This window comes from Saccostrea cucullata, unplaced genomic scaffold (assembly GCF_032062105.1).
Source record: "Saccostrea cucullata isolate Sc308-1 unplaced genomic scaffold, CSIRO_AGI_Scuc_v1 ctg7080, whole genome shotgun sequence".
Taxonomy (NCBI): domain Eukaryota; kingdom Metazoa; phylum Mollusca; class Bivalvia; order Ostreida; family Ostreidae; genus Saccostrea; species Saccostrea cuccullata.
In genome coordinates, this window is record NW_026928170.1 from 17,452 (window position 1) to 30,000 (window position 12,549).

The window sequence follows — 12,549 nt, forward strand, 5'->3', positions numbered from 1 at the left end:
TAAATCTATATTTCTACGTTTATGATTATAACAATTATAAGTAATTTTAAACTTTATTCATCGAATAATTCACGATCATTTAGTTGTATACATTTGACGGTCTCAACATTCGCCTAGATGTTTGTAACAGTTATATAATCCAACGCGCGAATCCCACGCTGCCAACGAGGTCACTACTGTACCAGCCACCTGTGGTCGTAAACAAAGCAAGTGTCTGTGATCGTGTTAAAAATCCATTGTGTACAAAGACCTATCAATTAATAGAAAATTGTGTTTTTAATTATATCGAATCAATAAGAATACTTCACCGATCTTACATTAAATCGGAATTCCTAACACTGGTGCATAAAATCATTTTGAATTGTGATCGCTTTCTTTGGCCTGTTCACGCAAAATTATTTCTCTATTCCGTGTTAATGTATCTTATTAAAATTGTAATTGAAAAGGGGCTTCGCCAAATAATTATAATTAGTGATGGAAGTCTTGAGATAGGTAATGTACTATATGTACGTTTTATTTTTATCATCAGTCTTGTTTCTCCATTATTTATTTTAACGTGCGTGGCCACAGAGAGCCGCGGGCATGTCGGTGTTAAAAATACATCGTGTACTCCAATAGTTATAATTGGAAATTGACTTTGAAATCATGTCGCGTCTTTCATATTACCGAATAATGGGTATTTCGGAGGTTTATAAATCCGTAAAATTTAAACGCGTAAAATTTCACATAATTTATAAAACGGCTCGTATAAATTTTTAACATGGTATGTGTTATGTCTATGAGATGTATGTCTCTCGACTTCAATAAAACTGAACTGAAAAAAAAACTGAACTGTGTAATTAAAAGTAATGCTAATTGCCCTTAAGCTCACTCCATGAAGGCTATATAATTAGTAGTGTACACTGTTAGTATTTTGAGCACTTTTAAGCCAAACATAAATTGGGATCATACAGGTAAATCTCAATTAACTTGTATATGAATTATACAAACATCGTCAATTAATTAATCAGTTAGACCTACCTGGTTACTCTTTTTTTTAGTATTTTTCGAGACGAGTAACTTCTGATAATGACTTAATAATTACAGGTCTTCCAATTAAATGTATACCCGTGTTTTCAATCTTGGACTTTCTTCTGATTCATGTGCTTTGAATAAAACTTCGACTTCTTAATACGTTGTACATGAATACTTTCACTTCAGTTATGTTAGTTTGAGTTGCCTCTCTTTGTTTTCGGTAAATACCAGACGTGCCTAGCTATGTGCTTTAAATGAAGGGTACATTGCTCATGTATATAAAGGTAATAAAAAAATTTATACAATTCATTATGTAATTTGTTGCATTGTTTACATTGTTATATCAATTTAATAACTCTCTCTCTCTCTCTCTTTCTTTCTCTCTCTTACATAGGGTTTTTGGACACATTATTTGTACGTTAATGCATTCAATGTGATCTGGAATTTTACGTCTGATGTTTTTAATTTTTACGGACATATTCAATTCGTAAAAGATTAACACGTAAAAATTTAAATCACCCTTTTTTGACCCAAATTCGTAAAAATATACAGCAGTAAAAATTACCCGTTATATGGTATTTTATTTCACTCTATCTCCTGCTTGTTTTAATCAATCGTATTCGCTTGTGCATTTATTAATTTCAAGTTTTATGCCTGATGGAATCAGGTGCTTTGGATCCTTTTCATGCCAGCACCTATCCCGACACAAGACCTTGATTTATCCGTTCTCATCCATAGGATCGGTCTCCACGCATCATTCTACAAGTCTCCAAATTTCAAATAAAACATTCTCATTGAACCTTTGATGCTTTCCTATAAAAATGGCCGGGCATATATTGTTTGTCATGTACGTCTTCCATCTTTCCGTCTGTCCCTCCGTCCCGCTTTGCGTTTACCTCAGTTCAAAGCTCAATTTCAAAGAAACTATTCAATTTTTTTTTATATTAAACGTCCTATGCTGATAAACATTGATGAGAGCTATTTTCCTACATCAACATAATTATTTTGACTTTGACCTTTCCTTTGAACTTAATCTCACCTTTTTTGAATCTGTCTAAAGAGACCATTCAAGATAGTATCATCAAAATTTATGTGCCGATATGTACTGATATGTTCTGATACGTACTTTAGACTATACACGTTTGTAACTGCATCAACATTTTGTTTTACCTTTCCTTTGACCTTAACCTAACTTTTCTCAGGTTAGTGTTTAACTCAGAAACATACCATTCAAGACTGAGTATTCATTTCCTTCTTATGGTGATACATACTGATGTAAGCTGTTCAACTTTTTTTACTTTGACCTCTCCTTTCACCTTGATCTTACTTTACCTAATTCAGTTAGTATTTAGCTCAGTTTTGAAGAAAGCATTTATATTTTTACTCAACTTCATATGCTGATACACACTTTTGAGAGCTATCCAAACCTTAGTGTAGAACAGATGCTCTAACCACTGTGCCTAACGGGTGACCTTCAGTTTTGAAGAATCCATTCAAGACATTTTTATCAAACTTTAGTATCCTGATACATTTTGATCTTGCACTTTCCTGTGACCTTGACCTCACTTGTCTTTAATTTGCATTTTGCTTAGTATTAAAGAAACCATTTGAGATATTTTTATGTAAGCTTATGCATATATGCATTATCTGAAGGGAATTTTTTAAATAATCTATATCCATTTTTAAGATTTCAATTTTTAAGAAACTATTCAAGATATTCTAAACAAACGTCATACACTTATACAGATTTAATGTTGCATTATTTACTAATAAACCCACGGCGGGGCATTTGTCCTATAGATATATTTTCTAGTTAAATCGTTATGTAAATCATAGTTTTGAACCTAATAAATTCTTTCGATTCGATATATGTTGAGAAAAAAATTTGACAGAACATATCCAGTCTTTTGGACGAGTCAATGTCACTGACAGAGAAATAATTCTCAACCGTATTTGTACCAGTGAAACATTGCTGATATAATGCATGGTGGGGCATGACCTTGACTCAACTTCAAGGTCACTAAAGGATATCGACGACATCGACATAGCACAAAGTCTCATATATTGTACCAAGTATTTCAAATTAATAGTGCTCATCATGATCGATATCGATACGATATCGACATAATATTGTCGATATCGTCGATATCGACATCGAATTCGTTCTTGGACATGTATGCACTAAAGATAAGATGTTTTGGGTGCATGTATGGACTAAAAGAATATCTAAAAAACATACGTAAACTTTTCCAGTTGGTAACACACAGATTTGTATTTTTATAAAAGAGTTTGTCATTGCTTGTCGCAAGGTCATTTAGAAAGTTCAAGGTCATGCACAGAGCATTCCTTTACAGTCTTTTTCCTGGCGAAACATTGTAAGTTGCTTCCTTAACAAGCCTTTAGGTTGCTTACTAACATAACTTTAGAATGGTTTGACCTAGACTCAAGGTTACGTCTTCCTTTCCGTAGCTCCAACGGAAGACCTATTCGTTGATTTGCAACGAGCTCGGCTCTAGTTTTACTTATTTTTTTTTAATACTACTTGTCTTGATTTTTTCACCCATGTTAAATTTAAAAAGAAAATTATTATTCATTTTAAAAATATGTCCATATTTCCCCCAATATTACAATAAATAAGAAAAAACCTATGTGTACATGGTGTAGGTTTTTGCTTGTTAATGTGAAGACATTTATAGAATGTGTATGAAATTTTTTTTTTTTACTCAAGAATCCTCTGCATGTTCAGGTGATTATATTTGTATAAATATCCAAAATTACAAAAGGAATATGATGAATGGTTATAAAATGTGTAAGCAACTTATCATGCCTACCCATGTGTGCATGATGTTCACATTTCATTGCTGATTTTTATTTAAATTTTTTTTAAAAAAATAAATAATTTTTTTTAAAAATCACAAACATACAAAATTGAATTGTCTACACCTTTGTCTTCATATAAAAAATAAAATAATTTTTTTTTCGTTTTTATTTACCTCATTTCTGAAGCACAAAAGTTTGTTTACGTGACAGAGGAATTTCGGACGGGCACACAAGAAAGTGTCGAAAAATAATAAATAACATGTTAATTACACAAAATTTGTAATACCGGGGAAGGGAATTATATGTAGTTCAACTTTAGACACACCATTGATTGTTTATTCATCCGATTTATTAAATTATGAATAAAAAAATATAGTTGTATCAAGCATGGAGGTCAAGGCACAGAATACGCTAACTTTTGGAGAGAATAAGTCTCGATTTTAGCAACAAACATATACATTTTAGCAATACGATCTCTTTAAACATCTTTAATCTATCAAATTTGAGTACTTACAGAGCTACGAAATAATCCGTGACTTTGCACCAGCATATCTTGTGGACCACGCATTTTTCCGTGTAAACGGTACTTTTTTTAAGTGTCTGCGCATGCGCGTACCCCCGTTTGAGGGTACGGCTTTCCTACTTCCGTTAACCCCCGTTTGAGGGTTCGACTAGACTTTAAAAAAAAAATCAAATTTATATTTATCTATTTATTTTTAAAGGTGACGATACAAATTAATTAATTATAATCCCGAAAGTTGGATTTATTTGGCTTATTTTATGTAAACAATTGTACGATAAAATGTGTCTCAAAGTCTTTTTGAAGCATATTTAAACTACTTTTAATTATTTTACTTCCGTGATGGATATCAAAATAATCGTCTCATTATGCACAATCTTAACCCGCCAATAGTTTTTTTTTTTGATACTTTTATTTTGTTTTGATTGACAAAATCGGTTTTCACACAAAGGGAAAATGTTATTTCAAACAGCTGCAGAGTGGACACGGTCGCTCTCTGCCTCCAAATAAACAAGATATAGTGGTCAGTGAAAAAGACAATAGGTGTCATTTCTGTGTACCCCGAGTCACTGGTTAACTATCAATGGCTTTGAAGTTCTTTCATAATCGTGTAAGGGTTTTGAAAACTTTTTTTCAATCAAAACAAAGTAAAAGTAAGAAATTGCAATTGACAAATTTAAAATGTGCTCAATGTGACGATTATTTTGGTATCCATCATGGACGTAAAATAATCAAAATTCGTTTAAATATGCTTAAAAAATACTTTGTAGCATATTTTAGGATAAATCATATTTACATGAAATATAAATTTAAAAAATCAATTTTGGGGGGATGTATATTTATTAATTGATTACTTTGTTGTCTTGTCAATTACAAAAATAAATAAATAATTTATTTTAATTATTTATGTATTTGTAGATATATTTATAAACAGAATAAATAAATAAGATAATTCATTAGTTTATTTATTTGTTTTGTATTTTTAAAGTCATTTATTTTATTTAATTTTCACTGACCAGTATACTTTGTTTATTTTGTGCCGTGTCCACTATGCAGCTCTGCAATCGTCAAAAAAGATTGATTTGTTTTTACAATGATTAATTTCATGCTGTTAATTAATTTTTTTCCATTTTTGCAAAGAAAATCAATCAATTTTAAAAACTACAATTTTCCAAAATGCAGCATTACCCCTGCTGTTTTTTGTATTTGTTTTTTTTTTAAACAAAAGTTACAAAGTCACTCCAAGTATTTTATGGATTAAATAGGTGCTCGCAAAATAAATGAATTATTACTGATTAATTAATTCAACGAATAATTAAATAATTTATTTAAAAAATTGATAGATAAATATTTTTTGAAGCAATGATTTATTAATTTTTCAGAGTTATTTCAGAGTTTTAAAAGAACTCAATACTGTAAGTTCCTTATTTTTCGCGAGTACTTACTATCGCGAATGGCTTTTCAACGGCAAATCGCGAGAATGATAATTCGCGAATGGACGGTTGATGAAGAAATTTTACATAGATTTCAGCACCATAAAAAGAAAGACGAGTAATTTTATTTTGCGCGTGGTGCTTCTCGCGAAATTACGCGATAATTAATTCCACGCGTACATTTAGGAATTTACAGTAAGTCTCTTAACATTTAAAAAAATATGACTATGTGTTTGTAATTTGTTAAAAAAAATTCTCAGGTAAATAACTAAATGTACTTCATTGATAATTTCACACCTTAGGTAACCGTACAGTGCTTTGGGAGTGTGTATTCTTCTTCTTTTTGCCTCAATGAACATATACAGGGGCGCACTGGGGCATATACTGGGGTTTACCGTAGTTGTCTGTAGGAAACAGTAGCCATAGAGTGACATACTGTAGGCATCCCGGGGCTTACTGTATGTAACTGTGGCATGCTGGGAATACATACAGTGGCATGCAGAGATTTAGTGTATATAGAGAGCTGACATACTGTAGCATACTGTAGATATACCGTAGATTACTGTCAAAATGCTGTAGAATACAGAGAAAGACGGGATTTTCATACGGACAGGGGTTTTAAACGCCAGTAGTGATTCATGATTTATCAGCTCTGAAAAACCCAGCCGGGGGGGGGGGGGGGGTATTTTGTCCCGTTTGGACAGTTCTAGTTATAAATTGGGCAATCATTTGCAATGATGTATGATATTCAGGCATTCACATATCAGCTTCAGAACTTTGTACATGAATTAACTAAATAAGAATTGTTTCAAATATATAAATAAGTACTGCTGAAACATTATTTTGATTAACAAAACATTAAAAAGTTTGGCCTTCGATCCAAATGACAAGGTATGTCTATTAATAGAAACCGGTGTTTTCTTTTTAAATTGTTGAGTCGGCCTTGTTATCGGCAAGGCAGCTATGGCTCTTTTTTCTAATGAAATGTTAACTGAAAAGTCGCCTTTTCTTCAATGCTATATACATTTTAAGGATCGCATGCAGTGTTTAACAGGGGAAAGAGCAAAGTTAATATAGTCTGTGATGCAAGTTTTCGAGCAAAGTTAATGTAGCCTGTGATGTAAGTTTTTTTTAAAAATCCTACCAAAATTCAAAATACGAACAAGAGGCTCACGGGCCTTATAGGTCACCTGAGTATCACGTAACAACTTTCCAACAATTGAATTTGGTTCGTCTTTTAAACCAGAGGCCATGAATCGAAATTCATAATTTTGAAAGAGGCACCATTGCGTATCATAACTATACACTTAGCATGCTTAATTACTTAAGAGCCTGTCTACGAGAAAACCATGCAGATATATAGAAAAATGCTCTGGGAGGCACTCTCAAGAACAAACTAATTTTTATTATTAACTTAAAGGACACCCATTGAGAGTCAGAAATATGTTGTTTATTTTTGCATCGGTTGTTTCTATTTTTAGTAACAGCCAATAATTCATTTTGGTCAATATTCAAGGGAAAATGCAAAAAAGTTGGTGTAAAAATGACAATTTCAATATTTAAAAGTAAAAAAGAAAAAACAATACATAAATAAAAGGGCAACATGTTCTCATAGAAATAAGTCCCAAAATTAAGCTGGAATCAATTTTTTTGTAAAACCCCTATATAGAAGCCTGTCCCGAGGACACAGATATTGGCATGGTGCCAAGAAATGATAATGGTTCATTTTTTGTTAATATTCAGGGATACATTTCTTAGAAAGTGACGCTTCTTTTTTCAGAATTTTGTGCATTTAAGAATCTCTAGGATATTATCCCAACAATATGTAAAATCCACCTTTGGACTCTCAAGGACAGAAAAGTTATATCGTAATGAAATTACCTCAAATTCAAATGATGGAAAAATTCATGATTTTATAAGTTTTACTATTAACAGTAATTTTAATGAATTTGGTGTATAATATTTACAAATATAAACAATAAGAATTATTTTTAATTTTATAAAAGCTATAAATATTTTTTTCCTGCTTTTCCTGTGAAAAAAAAACGCATTTTACTATTTATTTAGATTTTGTTAGAATTATCTCCCCTGTTGCGCTCTTCTGTAGAGAAGGTAGATAATGATTATGTTTACAAAGTGTATAAACAGATTTCTGTCATCTAATCGTTTTAGGCATAAATTATGTGTGATTTGAAGAAAATTGTCCCTCCTGTGAATGTAATTTGTTACGTATATACTAGTGGCCCATGTATAAAAGGCATAAAAAATTATGAAAACCATCGGGATCGATGTACGGTTCCGTAACCACGTGTAAACATTATGGCATCCTGAGACGTTTTGTTACCGTTTTGTACGTCCTCAGAAAAAGATTCAGGTGCGTGAATTGTTTAAGAGTCTTCAGATTCTGGCTCTGATTTTGATGAATATGATTCTGACAGCAAACATTCATTTGGTAGCAAGACGGATGTAGTGATGATGATACCGAATCAACAATGTTTGAATTTGAAAAAGAAACAGGTAGGTGGATCTTGGTTTATAATACTATGTACCTTATAAAAAGGCTTATTGATATGAAAAAAATAAATAAATAAACAATTTTGATGGGGACTTGATTATGGACAAGAGGAGATTTTTTACAAGACACTATCAGGTCTGGTACAATCACTAGATTTAGCTATGTATGTAGCTTGATTTACCTACTTAGTTAGCTTTATTTACTTACATGAAGTAGCTTTATTTAGCTACCAAAGTAATTTATTTCTATAAAAAATACCTACGTGGCTAAATCTAGTGATTGTACTGGACCTGAATATATACCTAGCAAACCTGTCAAGAGAAATTTCAAGGTTGGTACTTGTGCATGTAGCAATAAAAATATCTGTATAAATTCAACAATATTGCAAAATATTCACATCTGCAGAATTATAAATAGCATATTATAAGTAGCCTTTGTGGGGTGATGAAGAGGGAATGAAAAGTTGAATAGGTCCAGGGTTTTCAAAGACTGTTTACTAATAGGGTACATTAAGAATTGAATAGGTGGGTCTTCACTGTCAATTAAATCATCATTATTGCCTGATATGTGGGCTGCATGATTATAAAGAATCTCACTAAACAAAATATTTTTTTCAGATATTTATGAAATGTTATGAAGATGGCTACAGTTATGATTTTCAGCTTTTCATATATGATTAAAGGAAGAAGAGTTGTCAAATACTTGTGCAGACTTTAGTTTTCAAATTAAAGGTCACCATGTGTTCTTTGACAGGTTTGTGTTTAAAAAATAACTAATATTATAAATATAAGTCTGGGAAATTATACTTTGTAAAGAATATTTCCTTTCATTTTTATATTTCTCGTGCAATTTCAGATTATTCAAATTCATTTCCCTGGTTAGGGCTGGGCTTTACAATGGGATTTTCAGCTGTGGAGCTATAAAGAATTACTACATAGGGTTTCCAATGTAGCTTTGTGAACAGAATCCAGAAATAAGAAGAGGAGAGACAATGCAGATGCAGCATTAGCATTACCAATTACTTACCACTGCTGAGAAAATGGTAAAGATATGTTATATTATTATACCTCTACTGTAATTACTCTGTATAAATTAATACCATAAAAAAATCTCTATTTCCCCGAGAAGTGATTATTGCCCTCATCTGAAGACTACTCCCTGGAAAATCAGAGCTACTCCCTGGGACTACTCCCTCATGAATATTTATTATCAAAGTGTTCAGAGGGTGGGGCGTTCTAGGAAGGAGTCTGTAACGTCATGTTATTAGCAATGTAGCTATGACGTCAAAACATTTCGATGTGCGATGTCAAAATCATACTTGAATCCTACCAAAATGAAGACAACGATAATTTTTCAAAACGTCAGTGAAAATACTTTTTTAAAATAATTTAATTGTTTAAGGACACGATGCTTCACTTATCATACAATGTGTTAAACCACATGCATTTGTAATTATGCCTCTACAGGTTTTTTTAAAATGTGAATATCTGGTGAAAAAAATTTAAATCGCCTATCATTGTTTCGGTATAATAAAAAAGTTATGGAATCGGGAAATAGCAAATTTAAACAGAGAACTATTTCATAAATTTGCTATTTCCCTCATACCCATTTCCTAACTGTATACTATAGTGCATGGATAGGAATTGCCTTGTCTGTCTGTTGATTTGCCACATGCATTTTCCCTACTCTTTTACTTTACTTCAAGGATATGAAGCTCTTGTTTTCTTCAAAGATAGCCAGAAGAATTTCTTTACCCAAGTCATTTGATGACATTTTCTTCAATTGATAATTAAAATATAAATGTAGCATTATCATAAACATGACATTTATTTTAAAAATCTTAGAATATGTCTAGTATGTTTTATTTCAATTTTAATTTGAAAACTGTCCTTTTTCACAGGTACATGCTTTGAGTACTACTTTTGTGTATTTTGAGACAATCCAGTTGTTCTTTAAACCAGAAGTGGAAATTTCAGTGCTTGTTAAATTTCTCCAGAAGTTATTGGATGCTACATAGGAAGAAAATGGGGTCATACTGAACAGAATAGTTTGGATACACCTTATAGATTTTGAAAGCTTGAGACCTCAAGATCAACCCAAATGGTGTACCAAACATGAAGAAAAAAAGACAGTTTATGATTGAAGAAGCGTGTGTAGTAGCCAAAATTTCAGGGTATTTCATATATGTTAACTTATACGATTTTATTGGTACATGTACTTAAACATTGTTAATATCTTGATATTTAATATGTATCAGGTTTCACTTGCAGGAATACACAAAAATTCAGAGTAAATTTTAAGTGTTTGTTATGTTAGAAAAGATCAAAGTTCAAGGTCAACAGTGCTTTAGTTTTACCAAATATAACACTATTATAAAGACTAATTTCCTGTATACAGGTATAGCAAATAATTCAGAATATGATTTGGGGAAACTGTGATTTTTTCTTTTAAATCCTACCTTAATTTAGAACCATCATGTATACTTAAGCAAGTAGATTTTTTTCAAGCATACACAATTTCAAGGTCATTTTAATTTTGGAAGTTAATATGAAATATCAGGAAGCATTCAAGCATTGTAATTTTTTTGTTGTTGAATGTACTTAGTTATTGAGTAATATTCAAATTTTAATCTGCAATAAAATTAAAAATTATAAATGTTTTAATTTGTTGATTTTTAACACTCCGTGTTTATTCATTTTGAGTTTTTTGCCATGACAATATGTCTGTCAAGAAAATTGCTCTGATATTCCTTTTTGTTCAGTTTGACCCTTGACCTTTGACATTGTGACCTCAAAATCTAAAGGGGTCCTCTACTTTTCAAGAAACCAGTGTACTAAATTTGATGTTTGTCAAGCAATGGGTCCTCAAGATTTTGAATGATTAAAATCTACATACTGGTATATCGAGAATTATAACCCTTGACCTTTGACCTTGTGAACTCCAAATTAAAAGGGGCCATCTACTTATTAGTAGGTACCAGTGTACTATATTTATTTTCTATCAAGCAAATGTTTTGTTTTTTTTTAAGATAAGAGAGAACACACTTGGTCTACTGATTGACAAACAGGTACTAAGCAGTATGTGAATATCACCCTGCTCAAAGAAAATGTAAAATAATACAATTCTGGTACCCCCCCCCCCTTAAAACCCCATTAAACCCCCTAAGAAATTATTATTGATTGAAAACAAAAATGTACAATATACTGGTATTTTTCAACAGCAAAATTTAAATTTTTGAAAATATTTAAATCAGCAAAATAACTCCTTGTTGAAGTTCAGGGATGAGAAAATTTGAAAATTCACAAAAAAAAAAAAATGTCCAACTTTAAGTAAAAAGTACAGCAAAATATTTGAGAGTCCAAAGACAGATTTTTTATATAATGTAGACAGACATGTTGTCTAATAATTGGTATGAGATCGAGTTGATTCTAGGCGTCACTTTCTGAGTTATAGGTTTTTGAAAAGTGAATATTTTCACCAGTTTTCAAAAATCTGGAAATATGCCAGATTTGTGACCTTTTTGCACTTAAACGGGGGCACAGTTTGTGATTATGAAAAAAATTCCGAAACAAGTGTATCTTGTTACTTTCAACCACACATAAATATTGTATATAATTATCAAGTAAAATGCTGAATTTTTAATTATAAAATCTTATAAAATTCCTGTTTTCACCCTGCGTAAGGACCAATAATTCTATTTTTAGTAACAGTGTCGATTTAACCCCTTAAGTGAGACCACACTGAAAAAAAATTTGTGGCAAAATATTTCATATTACAGAAGAAATTTACACACAAAACATGAAGTTGATCTGAGAACCTTGCTCCCATAACCTCATGCATGGTTTTCTCGTAGACATGCTCTTAAGTAACTTAGTACCTATAGGTAGATCACAGTAACAAAGAGGAAATGCCTTCTTTTTATAACAAGTTTTGCACCACTGACCCTGGGGCCACTTATTTCAATTTTTTTTGGAATGTTATCATAAATTTTACTTCATATAAGTTGTTTAATACCAAATTTCTAAGCAATAATTCATTCAGACTATGTAATCCCCCTTCCCCAGTATCCCTGACCCAGGTGCCCTGAAATTAACCATTTTGGAAGAGAAACCTTTCTTCATCATAACTATGTATTTTATCATTTGCATAATGTACTTTGATCATTGGCATAATACCCAGTAGCAAAGGAAAAGATTTACAAAGAATTCATGCATTTTCACTATATAGTCATAAAAGCCCCGCCCTTA

The 12,549-nt window shown here is 31.6% G+C and overlaps 1 long non-coding RNA gene across 1 annotated transcript; it reads left to right on the forward strand.

Moving 5' to 3' along the window:
• Nucleotides 1-8,055: 8,055 nt before the first annotated feature.
• LOC134276673 (uncharacterized) lies at nt 8,056-10,833 on the forward strand. Its single transcript, XR_009994096.1, has 3 exons — nt 8,056-8,304; nt 9,158-9,344; nt 10,203-10,833. It is a non-coding gene; the product is annotated as an uncharacterized LOC134276673 (long non-coding RNA).
• The last annotated feature ends 1,716 nt before the right edge of the window (nt 10,834-12,549 follow it).